The 16918-nt window shown below is 55.9% G+C and overlaps 1 pseudogene; it reads right to left on the bottom strand.

Moving 5' to 3' along the window:
• Window positions 1-14583: 14583 nt before the first annotated feature.
• Window positions 14584-15410, bottom strand: LOC118662517 (annotated as a pseudogene).
• Window positions 15411-16918: the final 1508 nt, after the last annotated feature.

The following is a 16918-nucleotide window of genomic DNA, read 5'->3' as shown; positions in this document are numbered from 1 at the left end:
TGAGCGATAGGAATCCAGTCATTTTTAAAATGTTGACCAGAACTCAGTGGACACGTGGGTTGTCCGCAGGCCTGGCTGCAGTGTCAGCATCCCTGGGGCGGGTGAGCTCAATGGTTCCAGTCTCTGATGATTTAGTCTTGCATTGTTAAGGTACCCCTTGCTGAGCCTGAAGTAGACAGGTGTGCACTTCTTTGCAGGAAATGTGTCTGGTGGCCTATCTAATGGTCGCATGGATGTCGGAGGCTGTGTGTCACCCAGTCCGGGAAGCCTGCTTTCCTTCAGAAGCTGCCCTGCTGCTCTTCTCCTTCGGGCAGGAGTGTGTCGGTGGGAGAGCCACCTGAGACCACACACATTTGTGTTTTATGCAACTATACTGTCTGCTTCTGAATATGTCCTCTGCTTTTATCTTTATTTTGTCATTTTAAAATGCTCTCCTACATGAGTCTAAGCTTGGCCTGTTATGATGATCTTCCCTGGGACTCAGAGGACCCGTGTCTCTTGCATTCACAGATCTGTATTGTGTCTGCAGCAATTTTTCTATAATTATGTCATTGATGATTAATTGTGTTTTGATAGTTATGATATTTGCATTAGAAAGATCTATAATTCTCCACATTGGTTTTCTTGTCTATAATGATCCATTTTATAATCTCTTCAACCTTTTCCCCAGCATTGTGTGACAGTGTCTCAAATTCTCCATTTCTCTCTGTGATTGTCTTAGTAGGGACTTGAGAAGGCTGCTGACCAACCACCAGCTCACACCCTGAGCATCCCAGTAATAAACACTCAGCTTACTGTGAAAAGACAGACTGCTTCCCTTACGCCAAATATACAGCATCTATCACATGACATACGGCACCTACTCAACCTACAGCTATGCATCAATCCCCTCTACATGCTAGTTCTTGAGACAGAGAACAGAACACCACGTCCTGATCCCCTGGGGGAGACTGAGGATGAGCAAAAGCAGTAAGTAATTGGAGTGTAGGAGAGGGTGCTAAGGACTTCGGCACAAAAGGAAGAAGGAAGAGGAACTAAGGCTCGGGTGGGGAGGAGGTGCCCACACCCGGGCCTGTGTGCAGGTTGCTGAGCTGTAAGCTTGTGTTCCTCTTTGTCCATGTTCAGCTATGGACACTCGGAGCCCACCCGGACGCCCTGTGTGATAAGTTTCACCTACGACCTACGGGTAGGAAAGATGTGTGTGTGTGGCAGCATGGTGCCTTTTCACGGAAATGCAGCATTTGTGTGGTAACCATGCACTGGTTCCAGGGCAGTGGTAAACGCGCATTTCTGGCTCCAGGGCTACGACCAGACATTCACCTACGACCAGACATTTCAGGCGAACCAGTCACTTAGAATTTGCTAGTTGGAGACCCTGGCAAAGTGATGGCGTTCTAGCAAGTCTTCCCTGGCCTGCTGCCACCTCTGCGCCGTCCCTTCCAACTCCCACCTGCAGGGATTTGCTGAGATGGGAATTTGCTTCTCATGTTCTAGACAATGTGACGAAACCAGAAAACTGTCCCACCCAGACGGTTTCTGCCTTGGAGCCCCTGAGCGCCACTGTCCTCCCCGCAGGGGGACTGACTGGGGTGAGTCCTGTGCACCAGGTGAGCTCACCGCCTCCCAGAAGTGAAAGCAGGGCTGCCTGCCCCGCCCTCCCCAGCCAGGGACTACAGAGGAAAGGCAGTAACAACAAGAACAACTTCCCATGGTTCCTGTACACGAGTCCTTTCCCCATGGGGAGGGCAGAAGGAAGAACAACCCCACCCCGCAAGTGTGAACATCCTCATGCCCAGAACCAGCTCACCTGACCCAGGAGAGGATCTTTGCAGGTGTGATTCAGTGCCAGATATTGAAATGGAGGTGTGGACCGGCCTGCATTATGAGGATGGGCCTAAAGTCTTCACCAGGGTCCTTCAGTGCAAGAGAGAGGCAGGCAGAGGAGGAGGAGCGCGAGAGCGGCCATCGTGGCTGTGAGGATGAGGCGGGGCCAGGCGCTCCCAGTGAGAGGTCAGAGTCCTGGCCCAGCCCCGGAGCCGGAAATGCGCGTTTACCGCTGCCCTGGAGCCAGTGCATGGTTACCACACAAATGCTGCATTTCCGTGAAAAGGCACCATGCTGCCACACACACATCTTTCCTACCCGTCAGTCCGCATTGCAGCCCAAGGCCTGCACCAGCTCCAAGAAACGTGTTAAAAAAAGTCAGGGTAATAATTTGGGGTGAAAACTAGAGCGGGAAGCACCTTGTTCAGACTCCCTGCTGCTCATGGATGCCATTGCCCAACGAGGTGCCATCACCACTGGCTTACCTGTTGGCCCCACTCTTCCACCCAAGAGAACAGGTACCCAGAGCGCTTCCCCCCGCCCCGCCGCCCCCGGTTACCATGACCGCCGTCCTTTCTCTGCAGAGGTGACCTTCTGTGGCCCGGGAGCAACAAACGGCTGCACAGGGGGATTAAATCTGCCCCAGTGGAATGATTTATGCTCCAATAAAGCCAAACAAAACCTAATTGGGTAGGATGAGACCACCCAAAATTATGTTCATGATGAAAAACAGAACGAGGACTAATTACCCCAGCACACTGTTCCATTAGCTGTAACTCCACAGTCAATTAGTACTCTGCTTAATTGTACAATTAATGGACATATAAATTAAATTCATAGTTTATTTCTACCACTAAATTACTTATTTGAATTGCCTCTCTTTGGAAAAAAAGTGGAGACTCAATGCATCCATTATTAAAATGACTGGGTAACGGGCATTCTGGGCACGCCTTAATTGTAAAACAATTACTCCGAGAGGAGGCCGGATGCTGCTTGTGTTATTGGGAGCTGAAGAACTTAATTTGCTCTGATCAAATGAACAGGTAATGGTTCCATTGAGTGACACATGGTTCTCCTGGAAGATTTCAGCTTCTATCAGCAGATCCCACACCACCCAGGGCTGTGAAGGCGGCAGGTGAGGGGCAGGGGCTTGAGCTGACCTATGGGGAGCACAGCGAGAATCCACGGGGTACACCCCACTCTTAGAAGGTGGGTGGGGTGAGATTGCTGATGAAGAGATACCAGGGCTGCCTGCCCCGCCCTCCACAGCCAGGAACGACAGAGGAAAGGCAGTAACAACCAGAACCACTTCCCACGGTTCCGGTACACGATCAGCTTCCCCTGAAGGTCCACAGGCGGAGGGCACTCATTTATGCTCACACGCAAGACACCCCCCAGCAGACACGTTGCCATCTCATCCTTGCCCCGGTGAGCCTCCAGGGGCACCGCCATGCGTCTGCAGCACTGGCTCCTCCCCGGGGAAGCACGGAAACCTTTGACACTCCGAGGTGAAGTGGTGTCCTGGTGTGGGAAGGAGGGTGGTCTGCCCCCTTGGGCTGCATAGGCAGACGGCCTCCAGTCTTGCAGCATCAGTGAGGTGGCTGATTCATCGGTGCTGCTATAACAGACCCTGCTTGCTCCCCAGGCAACACCTGCCGGCCCAGGACACACACAGCGCCCACCCCTTCCTCCAGTGCTCCGCCAGGAGGGCGGCCCTTCAGCAAGGTCCCTCAGGTATGGTTTCTGGCCCGGCTGCCTCCAGCTCTCTACCACAGACACTCCCCTGTGCTTAGGCTCCCACTGGGACTCCCACTTCATCAATCAGGTCCTTGCCACACTCCCCTGTGGAATTATGCATCTGGGGCGACTGCTTGGGTTTGAATTCCAGCTCTGGCTCTGTCTGTGCATGTGACCTTGGGCAAGGCAGTCTGTCTGTGCCTGGCTCCATCCAGTGACATGGAGATGACTGCATTTCCCCAGGGGCCCTGTCACATTAAGGAGCAGGTACTCGACAGAACTGTCCCTGTCACTAGGATGCATTAGACTCTGCAGACATTACATGTAAGTGGTGTCAGAAAGCAGAAGTCCCATCCAACCAAACGACCAAGGTGACTGATACAAGCCAGGTGCTGGGAGCTTGGATTTCGCGGGCGTGTGGAGGAAGGGCACTGGGAAGCCACCTGCTGCAACCCAGTCCTCCTGAGATGTGCTCAGCCCGCTGTGAGCACTGGGTCTGTTTTTCATGTTAGAACACAGCCCGCACCATCAGATACAAGCAGAACAATAGGCCTGGGCTCACTGGCCAGCGCCACCTGTGTGTACACAGGGCACCCAGGTGCTCTGAGAGTGGGAGCGGGCTGGGAGCAAACGCTGTCACCAGTGTCTATGGACAAGCGTCACAGGAAAAACTGCACCAGACCAAGTTCAACAGCAAGACAAGACTCAAGACTACTGCAGGGGCCGGCCTCCCCGCCCGGGCAGCAGTGAGGGTGCTTGAGCGCGGGGGAGAGCAGTGAGCCGAGGATGCCATGGGAGGTGACAGTGGGACGGCAGAGTGCTGACATTCTGAGCTTGCCCTGCTCTTCTGTGAGGTGTTTGCTAGCTGGCACCTTCCTCCTCTCCTGCTGAGGATGGAAAGTGCTGCCTCCTTTCCTTCTGTTTCCCTTTTGAAGAGGTGGCTCCTCAGGCCCTGAGAAAGGTGTTTCCTGGTTGCAAAAGGCCTGCAACGGGCTGAGGAGGGAGGGGAGCCTGCATCCATTTCAAAGGTTCTGGGGGAGTGTAGAGCCGCTGGTTTTCTAAGGCAGCGCCTGAAGCACCGGAGGTGGGAAGCTGGAGCCCAGGACCTTGCCGCTGGGTCACTCGGGCTGCCTGGCTGGCTGCAGGCTGCTGGCCCGGACACGAGCTGCCCTCCTCCTGCAGCCTGCCTGGTGGCCATGATGACATTCATCTCCCCTGCAATCAAGCTCCCGCCCTTCGTGCCTGAATCCAGAATTTCGGCAAAAACACAGCCTGTGCCATCCAGGGCCTTGTCAGCTGTCTCTCAATAACCTGAGGGCCAGGGTGTTATTGACACTTGAATTTAACCCCAATCATAGTGGGATAAACGGCCTGCCATCCGCAATCCTTATTTATGGAGCTTTGCATGATCCATGGAATCTAGGCCCCCCCACCTCTGAAGGCTGAAGTATGGGGCAGCGGCTCACACCTCTGTGACCTGATCCATGTCCCCTTCCTGCCCTGTGGTGCTGCCTCTCGGGGTCCCACCAAAGCCAAGCAGGCGAGCACAGGCCTTTCTGGGTCCTTCGCAGCCTCCCTCCCAGGGCTTTTGGTTCTGCCCAGCGATGCTCCTCCCTTTGCCTCGATGCACATTTCTGGGGCGTCTCCTCTGTGTTTTAAAGTACACCGAGCTTTAGGACGCAGCGTGCTGACCCGAGGGAGCACGCCAGGCACCTGCCTCAGGGAGCTCATCACCCAGGCGGGCTCAGGCGCCTGGGCAGCACGCAGGTGTGGAGGGTCACATTGGCTTGCAGAGTGTGGGGGGAAGGGGCGTCACCCAGAAGGATCTGAGACAGACCCCCCTTCACCCCCCAAGCGTGGGTTCTATTTGGAAATGGGGCGGGTGGAGGTGTGAGAAGTGGTGGCAGTGACGGGGCAGGTGGAACTCAGGCACCAGCCAGGACCCCTGGGTGGCCTGGGCTGCGAGAGCACTTCCCAGGGAAGCAGGGCGGCTTGCTAGGAGGCGCCTGCCCTTCGTAGCTGCCCTGGAGCTTTGCTCATTAATAATTGAAACCTTGGCCCCACCTGGGAAGCGTGGAAACCACCTAAGGCAGTGGTTCTCAGCCTTGGCTGCACATTAGAATCACCTGGGAATCTTTTTAAAATCCTGATTTCTGGGCCTCATCCTCCGGAAATTCTGTTTCTTTGTTCTGGGGTGGGGCCACAACATTAGTAACAAAGAAGCAGAATTTCCGGAGGATGAGGCCCAGAAATCAGGATTTTAAAAAGATTCCCAGGTGATTCTAATGTGCAGCCAAGGTTGAGAACCACTGATAAGGGCTACGTGGAAGCTTGGTTGATGATAAAGCAAAGTGCGCGTGGTTTGGAGAAAGCAGGTGATCTGTGGTGAGTAAGGACCTGTAGGTGGATGTCGAGTGTCCCTGGCCCTCACAGGAGAGCCTCCGATCACAATGGAGGGGCCGGCCTGTCACCGGGCACAGCCCTACCCAGGCCCTGCGGACGGGATGGGAGGGGAGGGGAGGGGAGGAGAGGGCAGGGGAGGGGAGGGGAGGGGGGCTAGGACAATCAGTGTGCTGGCCCCTGAGTCCGCCCTGGCCTGGGACTCCTCCAGCGGCTCCTGCAGGGAGCCCAGCACCACCTTTGCTCACCTTGAGTTGCTGCTTTCTCATCGTCGGGTGGTTTCAGGTCCCGTCTCAATGTCCCCTTCACCTTTCATGGACGTTTCATCCCATTGCTCCTCATGAGGTTTACATGCCAGGGCAAGGCTTTCTCTGAGAAAACAGGAAACCACACACACAGTGCCCGTCGGGAGCACGCCTCGCTGGGGCGGGTTCACCTGAGGTCACGGGCTCGGCGGCCGGAGCCGCTCTCAGGTCCCGGACGGGTGCTCAGCCGCAGGGTTCCGCTGCAATGCTTCCCGCTCCGCATTTTAAAAGTAAGACCTAATACTTTAAGACTTGGAATTACTTATAACAGCCTGACATTTTGGGAGGATTAATAAAGAAAAAAAGTACTTAGCATTTTGCAATATTGGAGGCTTTACTGACTTCTGAGATTGAGTGCATTAACAACTAGTGGGATATAAATCTGACATCCTTTCATTGTGGTGAAGCTGGCTGTTGTGACTCAAGGCCAATGTTCTGAGCAGACACAGAGCCCCCGGGAGGTGGTGGCCAATGACCCTGTAGTCACACGCACTTCCCGCCTGGACAAGGTGGTGACAGGCACAGTGTTGGCGAGCGGCTGCTGTTACGACACCACCTTAGTGTATATTCCCCTCGTTATGGCAGCTTCCCCAGGTGGGAGTTGGGGTGCCTTCTTTCCTGTCTAGGAGCCTGGACTCAACTATGCCATGTCCCTGAGTGCCCACCTACCCCCCGCCTGCGGAAGCCCGCCAGGTCCCCCTGGCTGTGGCCCAGAGCAGCCGGCACCAAGGCCGACGGGCCTTAGCTATGCAAGAGCCCGACTTTAGCTGGGACGAGTCCCCTCCCTCCCCATCCACTCAGCCTCTGGGATGAGGTGGCCAGGAGGCCATTGAAAGGTATAATGTTCCTACTAATATCCGGGTCCCTTACTCTACGGCTCACCGGTGGTCTTCTTAGCAAACGGAGAATCCGTCTTTCCCAGTGCTCAGTCCCAAGATCTTAAGGGGTCCTCACTCCCCTCTTCCTTTGCACCCCAAGCCCAAGCAGTAGCAGATCCTATCCTTCAGAGTATGCCCAGCAGGGACCGCTTCGCCCACCCCACTGCTGCTTCCGCGGGGCCAACCGGCTCCTCTCCTGACTCCACAGCGGCCATTCCTGCTCGCTCTCTGCCAACGCGGCCATGGGCCCTTTCAGAGCACAAGTGCCCTGGTCGCCTCCGCCCAGAGCGCCAGCACCTTTGGGCCTCACCCAGGTGAAACCCAGGCCCCTCGCCCGCAGCCGGCATGCCAATGCCACTGTTACTCGGGCCATGGGATCAGCTGTTCCGCCTCTTTCCGCCGCAACAGGAAACCACCTGTGGATACTCCCAGAGCAGCATCTTCTAAACCCCCTGAAACATCTGCGAATGGTAATTATTGATGGGGCCCCGAGAGCAGTCCTCGAATAGAAGTGTAGGCTTAAGACCCAGAAGGTTCTCACAGGTGGTTCATTACTTGAAGAAATGATAAAAAAGGGATTCATATTCACTTTGATTTAAAAACAAATTAGAAAAATCTGCTTACGCCTAAGTTAGTGAGCATGGGATATATCAACCGAAATAACTTTTACGCTGTGCGCTCTGTTATAAAAGAAGACGCGTCCCCACCTGCTCTGCAGACCGCGCTCGGGGGCTGCGTGGAAGCACCTCGCCGTAACATGGCAGCCTGTTGTGGGTCTCACTCCCCGGGAGGTGAGGATCGAGTCTGCTTCTGCGTCTCGCTTCATTACAGCGGCGCGTGAACCTCCTGCTTCTCCACTCACGATGGGCGAGGAATAAAACCTGTGAGCTGCACGTTCAGAGGATTCAGAGCAGCAGATCCTGCACAGTCATGCGGACACGCTCATCCATCGGCCGCCCTGATGTCTGAGAAACCGAGGTTGTGCCGGCTTCTCTCCATCCTCGTTCTCACTTGGGAAGTTCTGGGCGGTCTGAGAAGTCGAGCTTCCCGGTTGTTGTCATTTCTGTTTTGACGAAGCTGCCTGCTTCCAGCCATGGTCTTTGGGAGCCAGTTTGTGGAGTATAAAGATTGCACAGGTAGATGTTAAACTACTCAGGCAAAGTACACCCCAGAGCAGTGGCCAATCGGAGGCAACACCAGCCTGAGGGCAGTGGGTGGAAGACCACCCGGCATGGCAGCTCCCACCGTGGGCGATCGGGGGGCTGGGTGTGGCCATGGGAGCCTGGTCCAAATCCAAATCTTGGTTCTGCTCCTTAGCGGCTGTGTGCCAGGGCAGGTGCTAGCACCGCTGGGCTCTGCCGCATGCCTGTAACGCCTTAACCGGTTAAAGGTGACGTGACGGCGGCATAGACTGGTGCCCGGGGTGAGCCCTGTGTGAGCGTGAGGCTGTTTCTCTAACACAGATTACCACGCAGCCGCGGACCAGCTTCAGCACCTGCCTGCTGAGGGCTGCCAGAGACCCGTCGGCTGTGGCAAACATGCAGCCAGGAGAGGCACTGGGAAGGAGGCCTCTGTGCAGGAGCCGGGGCTTCTGGAGCAGAGAGCGCCCCCCGCCCCGCCCCCCCCAACACACACACAGGCCTTGGGAGACCCCCTTGCAAGGCTCCCTGCAGGTGCGTGCTCTGCGCGGGCTCAGGCACCACCGGCACTGAGGCCCCAGGCCCAGGGACACCAGGCAGGACACGAAAGAACACGTGGCTCAACCTGCTGCTGTCGACTGAGGGCGACTCCCCACCCAGGCGGTGCCTGGCAGTGTCTGGGGCACTTTTGGTTGTCACACCTGCCGGGTGGGTGCTACTGAGCCCCATGCATAGAGGCCGGAAAACTGCTAAATGTCCTACAGGACACCGGGTGCCCCACAAAGAATGATGTGACCCTGAATGTCAACGGGGCCAAGAGCAAGAAACCCTGCGCGCGGCCCGGGGGACAGTCCTGCTGTGGGCTCGGCGTCAGCTGTGAGCGCAGGGCCAAGGCTGCCCTCTCGGCTCTGGGCACGCTGTGCAGACCCTGCCACTCGCCACACCGTGGCCCGAGGGCACAAACGCAGGCTTCGTGGACAATCAGTCCTCCCAGCACAGGATTTGTTGGGCAACACGGGGCGCGTGAGTTCATGCAGATGAGAAATATGCCGTTCACCTCGCCCGATACTCTCCAAATGTTTACAATTGCAACTACGAAGGTAACAGAATTTCTCTAGGAGCCGGCTCTGCCTCACTGATGTCGTTCTAATTCTGAGGCGAAGTCCCGGACCTCCCATCAGCAGGGGGCCCCGGTCTCGCCCACCACTTGGAAGCACTGCTCTCCTCACAGGGCCACAAGCAGGGCCAGCAGCCTGTACATAACCCGCGCTCCGCTCCCCGAGGTCTGGGGCCATGCGAGACGCCGCAGCCCCTGCGCAGGGGCCTCGTGTTCTCTGACGCGCCCTCGTATGACTTCCGTGAGATTTACATTTTCTTTTTCCCTCCGAGGCTGTAAGGAATGAACACTTGATGTTCACACTGAGCAGAGAGATTGATTTGGTTGCAAAGGAGAGTTTCTTTATAAGGTTCCAGCGTCCCCCTCTTTTGGGAAGACCCGGGACTTAAAGCATTAATGCAGAACTTCCATCAGGTTTGAAAATGACACATATGGACGTCATGGCGGGTGTGGAGGCACGGGGGGGGGGGGGGGTGCGGGGACTGCGGGAGAGGACTCAGGGTGGCCCGTCTGTGCAGCACGCACACCTGCTCAGCACTCCCGCGCCATTGCTAGGTGCGCATTTCTGTAAGAGTCGCACCTTATTTACAAGTCACGTCTTGCAACAGTCTAGCTGGCCCATTTCAAACAGCTTTTAGCTGTGGATTCCGTTTGCAAGCGTTCTCAGAGTTGTGGAGACCAGCCACCAGGTAAGAGGCGTAACCCAGGTGGGCTTGAGGGAGGGACCTGGCTCAGCAGCTGCGTGTTGTTGGGTCCCACTCTCCCTCCCCTCCCTGCTCACCGTCCCCCAGGCTCTGTAGCCGGTGCTCTCTGCTTGTCGGTGGCTGGGTAGAGCCGGTTACTGTCCCTGGCAGCTAAGAAGTGTTACGTAAGCCGGAACCTGCTCCCTGTGTGCGGTGTTTGTGCATAAGTCGCACCCCACACATGGGCACCTTCGCGAGCCTGAACGGACCGGCCCGAGGACTCTGTCATCCCAGGGCCCAGAGACCAAGTCTGGTCACTTCCTGGTTCACACATTCACTGAAAACATTCTCGCTGGGCCCTGCTGTCAGCAGAGCTCCCATTGCGACAGCAGGTTGCAGTGCTGGGCCAGGGCAGGGCTGGCTGGGGAGCGAATGAGAAGATACCGCCAAGCAGGCTGTCCACAGAGACACGGCAGAGTCCCCACCCCCTGCAGAAGCCTGCAGGCCGCGCGGCTTGCTCCGACTCCTGGAGGTGGCAGCATGCCCTGGGATTATTTCATGGGTGGACTGACTTTTGTCCAAGGGACAGGGCAGGGCAAGGCGGGGGGGGGGGGGGGGGGGGGAAGGGGGGGGGGGGGGATGGGGAGGACACACAGATGCAGGTGGGCGGAGCACTGTCCGCACTTTCTTCCTACCTGAGTCAGAATCAAGAGCCAGACAGGAGCCTGACAGCTAGGGACTAAAACAGCTCACCCAGCCCCGGGAGCCAGCAGCTGGTCACTACCCGCCCTGGGCTGGACGGGCCTGCCTGTGGGTTGCAGGCACCGCTGACAGCGTGGGCCCCGCAGGGGAGTGGCACTCAGCACCAACCGAGGATGGGCGCAGAGTTCACCGCCCAGGGTGGGACTTGCCCAGGGGCACAGGCGCTACTAACCATCGTTCTGGAATGAACAGGGAAAACCAAGACTGCTGTGGGCCAACCATGACCTCCCGCACAGAGAGGGGGGCAAACCCAAAGGGGGGAACCCCAGTCAGCACCTGCCCCATGGGGAGCGGTGGGAGGAGCCACGGCCTCTCCCTAGGTCAGCAGCAGGATGGGGGAGTCAGTGTTCTACTAAGATGACTTTAAAGAAAGAAAAGAAAATGGCACATGTAAGGTCCCACAAATGAAATGGGGGGACGCTCCTGTCATGGGAAATGAGAGCCTGGGGATGCGGGGCTGCGACGGGGCTCTGCTAGCTCCATCACTTCATCCACGTCGGTGCGCACCCGCAGGGGGTCCCCATCACTGTCACTGGTAGGAAAGGACCCCGAGGTTCAGGCCTGCTACTTCTCAGGATGGCATGGCCACTGCACAGCCAGGAGCTCCGAGTCTAAGACTCCGCCTCCACAGTCCAGGTTCTGTGGGCACTGGAGGTGCACCCGCGGGTGTGCTGTCGGGCAGGAGGCAGGTGCAGGGGGAGGGTACCGGAGCCCTGCCCAGCATCTCTCTGGTCTCCAGGGCTTTGCTGAGCCACATCTTGGCTTCCCCAGGAGCCAGCAGAACACAGCTGGCGGTGCAGGGCCCCTGAGTGTAGTGACAGGTCCTCAGCCTGGACCCGCCACAGGAAAACCATGCATGGGCATCGCACAGAATTGTTCAAGGAACTAGCACAGAGCCAACAGGACAAAGCTGCCTATGACTTACTTGGGCTTCAAGAAAGCATTTGACACAGTGGCTCACAAAGGACTAATGCTCTTGGTCAGCAAGTCTGCCATGGAGAGGGAGCTGCAGGGACTGGAAGGGGCTCGTCTAGATCCTCAAGACAGACCCGAGGGTCCCCAGCAGCCGTGAAGGGCAGCTCCCAGCAGCGGGAAGGGCAGGTCCCAGCAGCGGGAAGGGCGCTGTGCTCAGGATGCAGACAGTGTGTGGACACAGACCCTGCAGGCTCAGGGCTGAGGCCTTCCTTCTTCCCGCTGCTCTGCCTGCAGTCACACCAGTGCTCAGTGCCCTGTCCAGGGCCTGGAGACTGCGGTTAGGTTCTCCAGCAGGAGAGAGTGAGAGGCGCCCTGGGGCGGGTCAGGAAGGAGCTGTGTTTGGCGGCAGAGCTGAAGCGGCAGTTTTCGCGAGGCTGCTCGGGCGAACTCAGCCTCTTCTGAGGACTTACATTGTCCGCTGCCAGGAGGCTCGAGCTGGCTTTGCTCTCAGCATTTCGTTATCTTTCTAGCACCCACTTTGCAATTTCCCAAATACCCTCTCACCCTCAGCTCCCACAGCCCACGTGGGTTTTTATCCTTCCCCTACAAGTGGGGTGCAGAACCCCAACCTGACGTGACCGGCACCTCGTCCTCCCAGTGGAGGTTGGGTCAGGGTGGACATGGGGCTCACGTTAGCCTCAGAGTGGCCCTCAGGACTCAGTCACGGCTGAGCCGAGCCCCCCTCTTCCAAGCGAGGTGCGTGGGGGATGTCCACGCTCCCAGCCTTTCCTGGGAAGCAGGCTGTGCGATGGGCTCTCAGGAGGGCACAGCGCCCACACATGGCCCACGTCTGGGCACTGGGCACTGCACTCAGCATTTTCTGCACGTGGAGGCCAGTCTGCACTGGTGTTTCTGCTGCTTGAAGACAAAGAATCCTGAATGACACCCTCCCTGGGGCCCCCAGTTCCTGTCTGAATATCGGGTTTTTGGACATGGGCCCTGTGTTCCACCAATAAACAGAGAAGCCAGATTGGAACTGTGGGGGCAGCTGGGTCCGCTGAGGCCACAGCCTAGTCCACCCCACCCTGACAAGGCTGGACGATGAGGGGGTCTTCGGAGGGGAATCAGGGAACCTTTTCAGACCCACCCATTTCATAGGGGAGGAGAGGGAGCCCCCCGGAGGGAGGGCCCCTCCACTGATCCCGGGAGGTCTGCCTCCAGGGCAGCACTTTAGCATGTAGTAGAGGCCGGGTTGTGTCCCGTCAGTTCTTCACTGTCATCGTCCTCAACATCACCATCATTGTCGATGTCCACGCCTTGTGACCTGGGCTTATAGTCCTGTCATCAGCTCCAGGTTACATATGGGCAAACCCAGGTCATTCTTTTGTTCTTTTTTTAATCCTCAGTCAAGGATATGTGTTATTGATATTTTAATGCTCACCCAAGGAGTGAGGATATTTTCTCATTAATTTTTAAAGAGAGTGAAAGGGAGGAGGGAGGGAGAGATCGAGAAGAAAAAGAGACACATTGACTGGTTGCATCCCATGGGGCCAGGGATTGAACCTAAAACCAAGGTATGCGCCCTTGACTGGGGCCCAAACCCAAGACCCTTCTGCCCATGGGCTGACGCTCTCACCATTGAGCACAGATTACCATGCAAACCACCTACCAAAAACATTCCCACGGCAAAAGTGGGGCAAACCCAGGTCATTCATTCGATTCATTGGTCAGCAGGTCATCCCCAGTGTCCAGAGTGTGGCTGCAGCCGTGCTGAGCACTGGCCGGGGTGGGCCCAGGGTAGGAAGCACAGTCCTGCCCGCCCGCCCTTGGAGGCAGAGCCTGTGACTAGCTGCAGGAGTGGAGACATGGGGGAGGGAGCAGGCTGAGATTATCAGGGTCTTAAAGGCGGCTGTTAGGAATTGTCTTCTTCATCCCATGAGCCACAGAGGATCATTATGGATTTCTCTTAGGGAGAGGAGGCAATGAGTCTTGCATTTTAAAGAACAATTTAGAATAATGTGGGATTGAAGAAGGGAAGCGTGCCAGAGACCATGGGGAATCCTTGGGGCACAGCCTTCGAGATGCAGGGGCCTAGGGTCAGGAGGGTGAAGAAGGAGGTGCCTAGGGTGATGGCCGGGTCTGAGCAAACTCATTGGGGGGGGGGGGGGGCAGGGTGCTGGGCACAGAGCAGACCAAAGACGGAGGTCTGGTGGGGAAGCCGCGAGTTTGGGGCAGGCCACGCTGAATGGGAAGATTTGGAGGGCAGCATCACTGAGTGTGAGGCGGGCTGAGAGCTCGGCAGGGAGTTTCAGTTTACAGACAGCAATTTGAACACTGACGCATGGGAGCCTCTAGGAAAGAAGAAGGAGTAAAAGTCAGACAAATACAATAAAGTCAAAGAGGAGAGAGGAGGGCAGGGTCTGGAGACGCCAGCTCTGGGCGGGCGGCGAGGACCAGGAGGTGGGCCCACTGCGAGCAGGCAGAGAGGGTTTATCAGACCCGCAGCCAGGCGGGCCACTTGCGTCTGATGAGAAAGGGAGCTGGGGCTGGAGAGCAGCGGGGCAGTGCGTTTCCCTCTGTGGTTGAGATGGAGGGGCCCGTGTATGAGCAACAGGGAGGATGGTGGCTGAGAGGCTGAGGAAGAAAGTACAACTGGGAACCTGTTTCTCACGAGAGTGTGGATTCAGAACAAAGGTGGGAAATTGTCCCTCAAACTCAGGAGGGCAGCCCCTCACAGGGGACCACAGGGCAGAGGGTGCAGAGGGTGGAACTAAAACCACTCTCCCATGGCATTCATTGCCATTTTAAAAAAAAACAGATCAGTTATTTATTCGGGTTTTTATAAGAAATTCGGAACCCCAGTTTGTGAGGATAGAGCCCATTGGTGAGAGCGGACAGAGCGGAGGAGCTGAGGAACGGCTTTGATTTTTGGTAGAATTTGTGAGTCCACAGCCTTCTGGTCAACCTCTCGCTGTCCTGTAATCTCCTATTTCTCTTTCTCTGTGGAGATCTCGCCCTCCTGGTGTCTGGGCTTGCACAGCTTCTCCTTGAAGTAAGCATCGGCGAGATGTTTGGGGATTTCACACCACGGATATCGATTTTGGTGGACGCGGCAATGACACATTTCTGGTGTGTTCTACGCAGAGGAACTCGATGGAGGGACAGAAGTCCAGTCACAAGTGGCAAGCCACTGCTCAGCTGCGTCAGGAAACCACCCTCTTGCCTCCGTGGTGCCGGTGAGGATGATCAGGATGGTCCCGGGCGGGATGCTGGCCCGCAATCCGCACATGCTGACCGGAGGGCTTCTCGCCTGGCTCAGCAGCTTTGAACACACCTTCAGTAGGACAACATATACGCATTTTGTGGAGTTGAACCCTCGGTGCCACCATTCTTGTCACCACCAACTGGCTTTGCAACAGTAGCAGGAACTTTCTCCTTTTTCTTTTCAGTCCTGGCTTTAGCTGCCGAGCACTTCCTCTTGTACATGGCCTCCGGGAGGATCTGCCAGTTCCTCTGATGAGGACGGGGTTTCGGCTGCAGTGGGGCTTCCCCTTTTTAGGTGCCTCAACCTTGCCGCCGGCATCGGCCTTCTTGGCTTCAGGTTTCTTCTCCTTAGTGTCCGGCTTCTCGGTTTTCTTTTCAGCCGCCATCTTGCAAGATGGGAAAGAGCAATTGCCGTTTATTTTAATGGCTCCGTGACTTTGGGTGCAAGCAGTTTCCAACAACCTCATGTACATGACCTTCTGGGAATAGTGGGTGTCCAGCCGGGGACCTGATCTTCACACAACACATCCATGTCCCAGCCCCATGAACACCAGTGGGGTCTGTTAACATTAAAAAACAACAACACTGAAATCTGTAAAGAATTTTGTGAGTTTATTTGAGCCAAACTGTCAACATATGCCGGGAAGCAGAACTTCAATGAATTGAGATAGTGCTCCGGAGAATGGCGGGTTACATCTGTATTTATACATTGCACTCAAAGGAGGGACATAGGTGGGTTACATGACATCCATTGGTGATAGATTAAGGAGGTGGGATAAAGCAAAGTGGAGGAACTCTGGGATAGGGTAAAAAGTGGAATGATGGGCATGTGCCTCTTTTACACAGATGGGTACAGAATAGTTTAACATAGTGAACAGTTGACAATTAACTTGATAACAATGAGGGAATGTCCTGGTGCCATTTGTTGTGCCCTGAGGGGTCCGGAAAAAGGGAAGTTACAAGTTACCCAGACATCTCACCGATATGTTATCTTAGAGGCAAAAAGACAAATGGGCTCAGTAAAGATCTAAGTTGATCTTTGTCAGGGAAAATACAGGCCTAGGACATCACTACCCACTATAACCTGTTTGTAGTTAAATATTTAATTTTCAGACCATCTTTTGTGGTTATTTTAGGTCTCTGAGTTTGCAAGACTGCCACGCAGGCCTCCCCTGAGCTTGTCAGGTTAGCATGACGCTCCTTTCGTCCACAGGACTCAGACCACAGCGCAGCTCTCAGAGTCCAGTTTCCAGGCCCTGTCAGGGGCTGGTGATGGAGGTGGCGTTGGGCCGAGGGAGGCTCCCTTGGTAAAGCCTCCTCCTGCAAGGCATCCGCCCGGGTCTGGGAACGTGGAGTGAACATCGTCGACAGAGCCTGGTGCTCGATGTGGGTCTGGAAGCTCTGTCCTCTGCAGACGAGGATGTGCCGGGCTGCAGTGAGTAAGGGCCTCGGGGGCTGAGCACCCAGAGTGAGAGGGAGGCAGAGGCTGGGTCCAGGGCCAGGGCCCATGAGGGTTAGGAGTACAGGAGGAAGGCCTGGCTGAGCAAACACGAGAGCAGGCAGAACAAGAAAGGGGGTCTGGGCCTCATGCTGTGCCTCATGAGTGTGAGCGTGTGCTGCTGACGGGGTGGGACCCGGGGTGCCTGGCTCAGCCAGTCCTCCAGATCCTGGCCCCCGAGGGCGTTGCTTTCTGCACAGGGGGACCCTGTGACTGATGGACCCACCCAACTACAAAAAGAGATTTTCTGTTAAAGACATGTGAGAAATGCTGCATATTCTATTCCCAACTGAAGAACTCAGTTGAAATTGTTATGCTAAAGATTAGGAAATCCTAACGCAAAAAACAATTAATTGTTGTGATTCTTTCTTTAAGAGTTCACCCCGACACACCGTT

This window comes from Myotis myotis, unplaced genomic scaffold (assembly GCF_014108235.1).
Source record: "Myotis myotis isolate mMyoMyo1 unplaced genomic scaffold, mMyoMyo1.p scaffold_m19_p_9, whole genome shotgun sequence".
Taxonomy (NCBI): domain Eukaryota; kingdom Metazoa; phylum Chordata; class Mammalia; order Chiroptera; family Vespertilionidae; genus Myotis; species Myotis myotis.
This window is presented reverse-complemented; position numbering and strand designations above follow the sequence as displayed.